Here is a 9,442-nt window from a genome sequence, read left to right as displayed (position 1 = left end):
TTATTCAACAGGAGGCACGATCCAATTGACATTTTGAATCATTTTTGGTACAGTCCAAAAAATCAATTTTCGGATGAAAAACGATGACTCCGGACATGTCGAACGTTCCCAAAATGGTCTATAATGATGAAATTTTAACATTTAATCTTTTGACTCTAAATGACTGTTGGATGTGCATTATGACTTTTTCAACTAAAATAAGTGTGTTTAAAGTCATTTCTGTGCCTGAAACGGGTTAAAATTGTAGCTTTTGAGTATGCAAAACTCTAAAAAATGGCAATTTTGGTCACTGAGAGGGTTTAAAAAGTGGTTATTCAACATGAGGCACGATCCAATTGACATTTTGAATCATTTTTGGTACAGTCCAAAAATTAAATTTTCGGATGAAAAACGATGACTCCGGACATGTCGAACGTTCCCAAAATGGTCTATAATGATGAAATTTTAACATTTAATCTTTTGACTCTAAATGACTGTTGGATGTGAATTATGACTTTTTCAACTAAAATAAGTGTGTTTAAAGTCATTTCTGTGCCTGAAACGGGTCAAAATTGAAGCTTTTGAGTAAGCAAAACTCTGTAAAAATGGCACTTTTGGTCACTGTGAGGGTTTAAAAAGTGGTTATTCAACATGAGGCACGATCCAATTGACATTTTGAATCATTTTGGGTACAGTCCAAAAAATCAATTTTTGGATGAAAAATGATGACTCCGGACATGTCGAACGTTCCCAAAATGGTCTATAATGATGAAATTTTAACATTTAATCTTTTGACTCTAAATGACTGTTGGAAGTGAATTATGACTTTTTCAACTAAAATAAGTGTGTTTAAAGTCATTTCTGTGCCTGAAACGGGTCAAAATTGAAGCTTTTAAGTAAGCAAAACTCTGTAAAAATGGCACTTTTGGTCACTGTGAGGGTTTAAAAAGTGGTTATTCAACATGAGGCACGATCCAATTGACATTTTGAATCATTTTTGGTACAGTCCAAAACATCAATTTTCGGGTGAAAAACGATGACTCCGGACATGTCGAACATTCCCAAAATGGTCTATAATGATGAAATTTTAACATTTATTCTTTTGACTCTAAATGACTGTTGGATGTGAATTATGACTTTTTCAACTAAAATAAGTGTGTTTAAAGTCATTTCTGTGACTGAAACGGGTCAAAATTGAAGCTTTTGAGTAAGCAAAACTCTGTAAAAATGGCAATTTTGGTCACTGTGAGGATTTAAAAAGTGGTTATTCAACATGAGGCACGATCCAATTGACATTTTGAATCATTTTTGGTACAGTCCAAAAAATCAATTTTCGGATGAAAAACGATGACTCCGGACATGTCGTACATTCCCAAAATGGTCTATAATGATGAAATTTTAACATTTAATCTTTTGACTAAATGACTGTTGGATGTGAATTATGACTTTTTCAACTAAAATAAGTGCGTTTAAAGTCATTTCTGTGCCTGAAACGGGTCAAAATTGAAGCTTTTGAGTAAGCAAAACTCTGTAAAAATGGCAATTTTGGTCACTGTGAGGGTTTAAAAAGTGGTTATTCAACATGAGGCACGATCCAATTGACATTTTGATTCATTTTTGGTACAGTCCAAAAAATCAATTTTCGGATGAAAAACGATGACTCCGGACATGTCGAACGTTCCCAAAATGGTCTATAATGATGAAATTTTAACATTTAATCTTTTGACTCTAAATGACTGTTGGATGTGAATTATGACTTTTTCAACTAAAATAAGTGTCTTTAACGTCATTTCTGTGACTGAAACGGGTCAAAATTGAAGCTTTTGAGTAAGCAAAACTCTGTAAAAATGGCCATTTTGGTCACTGTGAGGGTTTAAAAAGTGGTTATTCAACATGAGGCACGATCCAATTGACATTTTGAATCATTTTTGGTACAGTCCAAAAAATCAATTTTCGGATGAAAAACGTTGACTCCGGACATGTTGAACGTTCCCAAAATGGTCTATAATGATGAAATTTTAACATTTAATCTTTTGACTCTAAATGACTGTTGGATGTGAATTATGACTTTTTCAACTTAAATAAGTGTGTTTAAAGTCATTTCTGTGCCTGAAACGGGTCAAAATTGAAGCTTTTGAGTAAGCAAAACTCTGTAAAAATGGCACTTTTGGTCACTGTGAGTGTTTAAAAAGTGGTTATTCAACATGAGGCATGATCCAATTGACATTTTGAATCATTTTGGGTACAGTCCAAAAAATCATTTTTGGATGAAAAACGATGACTCCGGACATGTCGAACGTTCCCAAAATGTTCTACAATGATGACATTTTAACATTTAATCTTTTGACTCTAAATGACTGTTGGATGTGAATTATGACTTTTTCAACTAAAATAAGTGTGTTTAAAGTCATTTCTGTGCCTGAAACGGGTCAAAATTGAAGCTTTTGAGGAAGCAAAACTCTGTAAAAATGGCACTTTTGGTCACTGTGAGGGTTTAAAAAGTGGTTATTCAACATGAGGCACGATCCAATTGACATTTTGAATCATTTTTGGTACAGTCCAAAAAATCAATTTTCGGATGAAAAACGATGACTCCGGACATGTCGAACGTTCCCAAAATGGTCTATAATGATGAAATTTTAACATTTAATCTTTTGACTCTAAATGACTGTTGGATGTGCATTATGACTTTTTCAACTAAAATAAGTGTGTTTAAAGTCATTTCTGTGCCTGAAACGGGTCAAAATTATAGCTTTTGAGTATGCAAAACTCTGTAAAAATGGCAATTTTGGTCACAAGGAGGGGCTAAAAAGTGGTTATTCAACATGAGGCATGATCCAATTGACATTTTGAATCATTTTTGGTACAGTCCAAAAAATCAATTTTCGGATGAAAAACGATGACTCCGGACATGTCGAACGTTCCCAAAATGGTCTATAATGATGAAATTTTAACATTTAATCTTTTGACTCTAAATGACTGTTGGATGTGAATTATGACTTTTTCAACTAAAATAAGTGTGTTTAAAGTCATTTCTGTGCCTGAAACGGGTCAAAATTGAAGCTTTTGAGTAAGCAAAACTCTGTAAAAATGGCACTTTTGGTCACTGTGAGGGTTTAAAAAGTGGTTATTCAACAGGAGGCACGATCCAATTGACATTTTGAATCCTTTTTAGTACAGTCCAAAAAATCAATTTTCTGATGAAAAACGATGACTCCGGACATGTCGAACGTTCCCAAAATGGTCTATAATGATGAAATTTTAACATTTAATCTTTTGACTCTAAATGACTGTTGGATGTGCATTATGACTTTTTCAACTCAAATAAGTGTGTTTAAAGTCATTTCTGTGCCTGAAACGGGTCAAAATTGAAGATTTTGAGTAAGCAAAACTCTGTAAAAATGGCAATTTTGGTCACTGTGAGGGTTTAAAAAGTGGTTATTCAACATGAGGCACGCTCCAATTGACATTTTGAATCATTTTTGGTACAGTCCAAAAAATCAGTTTTCGGATGAAAAACGATGACTCCGGACATGTCGAACGTTCCCAAAATGGTCTATAATGATGAAATTTTAACATTTAATCTTTTGACTCTAAATGACTGTTGGATGTGAATTATGACTTTTTCAACTAAAATAAGTGTGTTTAAAGTCATTTCTGTGCCTGAAACGGGTCAAAATTGAAGCTTTTGAGTAAGCAAAACTCTGTAAAAATAGCAATTTTGGTCACTGTGAGGGTTTAAAAAGTGGTTATTCAACATGAGGCACGATCCAATTGACATTTTGAATCCTTTTTAGTACAGTCCAAAAAATCAATTTTCTGATGAAAAACGATGACTCCGGACATGTCGAACGTTCCCAAAATGGTCTATAATGATGACATTTTAACATTTAATCTTTTGACTCTAAATGACTGTTGGATGTGAATTATGACTTTTTCAACTAAAATAAGTGTGTTTAAAGTCATTTCTGTGCCTGAAACGGGTCAAAATTGAAGCTTTTGAGTAAGCAAAACTCTGTGAAAATGGCACTTTTGGTCACTGTGAGGGTTTAAAAAGTGGTTATTCAACATGAGGCACGATCCAATTGACATTTTGAATCATTTTGGGTACAGTCCAAAAAATCAATTTTTGGATGAAAAATGATGAATCCGGACATGTCGAACGTTCCCAAAATGGTCTATAATGAGGAAATTTTAACATTTAATCTTTTGACTCTGAATGACTGTTGGTTGTGCATTATGACTTTTTCAACTAAAATAAGTGTGTTTAAAGTCATTTCTGTGCCTGAAACGGGTCAAAATTGTAGCTTTTGAGTATGCAAAACTCTGTAAATATGGCAATTTTGGTCACTGAGAGGGTTTAAAAAGTGGTAATTCAACATGAGGCATGATCCAATTGACATTTTGAATCATTTTTGGTACAGTCCAAAAAATCAATTTTCGGATGAAAAACGATGACTCCGGACATGTCGAACGTTCCCAAAATGGTCTATAATGATGAAATTTTAACATTTAATCTTTTGACTCTAAATGACTGTTGGATGTGAATTATGACTTTTTCAACTAAAATAAGTGTGTTTAAAGTCATTTCTGTGCCTGAAACGGGTCAAAATTGAAGCTTTTGAGGAAGCAAAACTCTGTAAAAATTGCCATTTTGGTCACTGTGAGGGTTTAAAAAGTGGTTATTCAACATGAGGCACGATCCAATTGACATTTTGAATCATTTTTGGTACAGTCCAAAAAATCAATTTTCGGATGAAAAACGATGACTCCGGACATGTCGTACATTCCCAAAATGGTCTATAATGATGAAATTTTAACATTTAATCTTTTGACTCTAAATGACTGTTGGATGTGAATTATGACTTTTTCAACTAAATAAGTGCGTTTAAAGTCATTTCTGTGCCTGAAACGGGTCAAAATTGTAGCTTTTGAGTATGCAAAACTCTGTAAAAAAGGCAATTTTGGTCACTGAGAGGGTTTAAAAAGTGGTTATTCAACATGAGGCATGATCCAATTGACATTTTGAATCATTTTTGGTACAGTCCAAAAAATCAATTTTCGGATGAAAAACGATGACTCCGGACATGTCGAACGTTCCCCAAATGGTCTGTAATGATGAAATTTTAACATTTAATCTTTTGACTCTAATTGACTGTTGGATGTGCATTATGACTTTTTCAACTAAAATAAGTGTGTTTAAAGTCATTTCTGTGCCTGAAACGGGTCAACATTGTAGCTTTTGAGTATGCAAAACTCTGTAAAAATTGCAATTTTGGTCACTGAGAGGGTTTAAAAAGTGGTTATTCAACATGAGGCATGATCCAATTGACATTTTGAATCATTTTTGGTACAGTCCAAAAAATCAATTTTCGGATGAAAAACGATGACTCCGGACATGTCGAACGTTCCCAAAATGGTCTATAATGATGAAATTTTAACATTTAATCTTTTGACTCTAAATGACTGTTGGATGTGAATTATGACTTTTTCAACTAAAATAAGTGTGTTTAAAGTCATTTCTGTGCCTGAAACGGGTCAAAATTTAAGCTTTTGAGTAAGCAAAACTCTGTAAAAATAGCAATGTTGGTCACTGTGAGGGTTTAAAAAATAGTTATTCAACATGAGGCACGATCTAATTGACATTTTGAATCATTTTTAGTACAGTCCAAAAAATCAATTTTCGGATGAAAAACGATGACTCCGGACATGTCGAACGTTCCCAAAATGGTCTATAATAATGAAATTTTAACATTTAATCTTTTGACTCTAAATGACTGTTGGATGTGAATTATGACTTTTTCAACTAAAATAAGTGTCTTTAACGTCATTTCTGTGCCTGAAACGGGTCAAAATTGAAGCTTTTGAGGAAGCAAAACTCTGTAAAAATTGCCATTTTGGTCACTGTGAGGGTTTAAAAAGTGGTTATTCAACATGAGGCACGATCCAATTGACATTTTGAATCATTTTTGGTATAGTCCAAAAACTCAATTTTCGGGTGAAAAACGATGACTCCGGACATGTCGAACATTCCCAAAATGGTCTATAATGATGAAATTTTAACATTTAATCTTTTGACTCGAATTGACTGTTGGATGTGAATTATGACTTTTTCAACTAAAATAAGTGTGTTTAAAGTCATTTCTGTGACTGAAACGGGTCAAAATTGAAGCTTTTGAGTAAGCAAAACTCTGTAAAAATGGCAATTTTGGTCACTGTGAGGATTTAAAAAGTGGTTATTCAACATGAGGCACGATCCAATTGACATTTTGAATCATTTTTGGTACAGTCCAAAAAATCAATTTTCGGATGAAAAACGATGACTCCGGACATGTCGAACGTTCCCAAAATGGTCTATAATGATGAAATTTTAACATTTAATCTTTTGACTCTAAATGACTGTTGGATGTGCATTATGACTTTTTCAACTAAAATAAGTGTGTTTAAAGTCATTTCTGTGCCTGAAACGGGTCAAAATTATAGCTTTTGAGTATGCAAAACTCTGTAAAAATGGCAATTTTGGTCACAAGGAGGGGCTAAAAAGTGGTAATTCAACATGAGGCATGATCCAATTGACATTTTGAATCATTTTTGGTACAGTCCAAAAAATCAATTTTCGGATGAAAAACGATGACTCCGGACATGTCGAACGTTCCCAAAATGGTCTATAATGATGAAATTTTAACATTTAATCTTTTGACTCTAAATGACTGTTGGATGTGAATTATGACTTTTTCAACTAAAATAAGTGTGTTTAAAGTCATTTCTGTGCCTGAAACGGGTCAAAATTGAAGATTTTTAGTAAGCAAAACTCTGTAAAAATGGCAATTTTGGTCACTGTGAGGGTTTAAAAAGTGGTTATTCAACATGAGGCACGCTCCAATTGACATTTTGAATCATTTTTGGTACAGTCCAAAAAATCAGTTTTCGGATGAAAAACGATGACTCCGGACATGTCGAACGTTCCCAAAATGGTCTATAATGATGACATTTTAACATTTAATCTTTTGACTCTAAATGACTGTTGGATGTGAATTATGACTTTTTCAACTAAAATAAGTGTGTTTAAAGTCATTTCTGTGCCTGAAACGGGTCAAAATTGAAGCTTTTGAGTAAGCAAAACTCTGTAAAAATGGCACTTTTGGTCACTGTGAGGGTTTAAAAAGTGGTTATTCAACAGGAGGCACGATCCAATTGACATTTTGAATCATTTTTGGTACAGTCCAAAAAATCAATTTTCGGATGAAAAACGATGACTCCGGACATGTCGAACGTTCCCAAAATGGTCTATAATGATGAAATTTTAACATTTAATCTTTTGACTCTAAATGACTGTTGGATGTGCATTATGACTTTTTCAACTAAAATAAGTGTGTTTAAAGTCATTTCTGTGCCTGAAACGGGTTAAAATTGTAGCTTTTGAGTATGCAAAACTCTAAAAAATGGCAATTTTGGTCACTGAGAGGGTTTAAAAAGTGGTTATTCAACATGAGGCACGATCCAATTGACATTTTGAATCATTTTTGGTACAGTCCAAAAATTAAATTTTCGGATGAAAAACGATGACTCCGGACATGTCGAACGTTCCCAAAATGGTCTATAATGATGAAATTTTAACATTTAATCTTTTGACTCTAAATGACTGTTGGATGTGAATTATGACTTTTTCAACTAAAATAAGTGTGTTTAAAGTCATTTCTGTGCCTGAAACGGGTCAAAATTGAAGCTTTTGAGTAAGCAAAACTCTGTAAAAATGGCACTTTTGGTCACTGTGAGGGTTTAAAAAGTGGTTATTCAACATGAGGCACGATCCAATTGACATTTTGAATCATTTTGGGTACAGTCCAAAAAATCAATTTTTGGATGAAAAATGATGACTCCGGACATGTCGAACGTTCCCAAAATGGTCTATAATGATGAAATTTTAACATTTAATCTTTTGACTCTAAATGACTGTTGGAAGTGAATTATGACTTTTTCAACTAAAATAAGTGTGTTTAAAGTCATTTCTGTGCCTGAAACGGGTCAAAATTGAAGCTTTTAAGTAAGCAAAACTCTGTAAAAATGGCACTTTTGGTCACTGTGAGGGTTTAAAAAGTGGTTATTCAACATGAGGCACGATCCAATTGACATTTTGAATCATTTTTGGTACAGTCCAAAAAATCAATTTTCGGGTGAAAAACGATGACTCCGGACATGTCGAACATTCCCAAAATGGTCTATAATGATGAAATTTTAACATTTATTCTTTTGACTCTAAATGACTGTTGGATGTGAATTATGACTTTTTCAACTAAAATAAGTGTGTTTAAAGTCATTTCTGTGACTGAAACGGGTCAAAATTGAAGCTTTTGAGTAAGCAAAACTCTGTAAAAATGGCAATTTTGGTCACTGTGAGGATTTAAAAAGTGGTTATTCAACATGAGGCACGATCCAATTGACATTTTGAATCATTTTTGGTACAGTCCAAAAAATCAATTTTCGGATGAAAAACGATGACTCCGGACATGTCGTACATTCCCAAAATGGTCTATAATGATGAAATTTTAACATTTAATCTTTTGACTAAATGACTGTTGGATGTGAATTATGACTTTTTCAACTAAAATAAGTGCGTTTAAAGTCATTTCTGTGCCTGAAACGGGTCAAAATTGAAGCTTTTGAGTAAGCAAAACTCTGTAAAAATGGCAATTTTGGTCACTGTGAGGGTTTAAAAAGTGGTTATTCAACATGAGGCACGATCCAATTGACATTTTGATTCATTTTTGGTACAGTCCAAAAAATCAATTTTCGGATGAAAAACGATGACTCCGGACATGTCGAACGTTCCCAAAATGGTCTATAATGATGAAATTTTAACATTTAATCTTTTGACTCTAAATGACTGTTGGATGTGAATTATGACTTTTTCAACTAAAATAAGTGTCTTTAACGTCATTTCTGTGACTGAAACGGGTCAAAATTGAAGCTTTTGAGTAAGCAAAACTCTGTAAAAATGGCCATTTTGGTCACTGTGAGGGTTTAAAAAGTGGTTATTCAACATGAGGCACGATCCAATTGACATTTTGAATCATTTTTGGTACAGTCCAAAAAATCAATTTTCGGATGAAAAACGTTGACTCCGGACATGTTGAACGTTCCCAAAATGGTCTATAATGATGAAATTTTAACATTTAATCTTTTGACTCTAAATGACTGTTGGATGTGAATTATGACTTTTTCAACTTAAATAAGTGTGTTTAAAGTCATTTCTGTGCCTGAAACGGGTCAAAATTGAAGCTTTTGAGTAAGCAAAACTCTGTAAAAATGGCACTTTTGGTCACTGTGAGTGTTTAAAAAGTGGTTATTCAACATGAGGCATGATCCAATTGACATTTTGAATCATTTTGGGTACAGTCCAAAAAATCATTTTTGGATGAAAAACGATGACTCCGGACATGTCGAACGTTCCCAAAATGTTCTA

Source organism: Lissotriton vulgaris, chromosome 5 (assembly GCF_964263255.1).
Source record: "Lissotriton vulgaris chromosome 5, aLisVul1.2, whole genome shotgun sequence".
Lineage (NCBI taxonomy): Eukaryota > Metazoa > Chordata > Amphibia > Caudata > Salamandridae > Lissotriton > Lissotriton vulgaris.
This window is presented reverse-complemented; position numbering follows the sequence as displayed.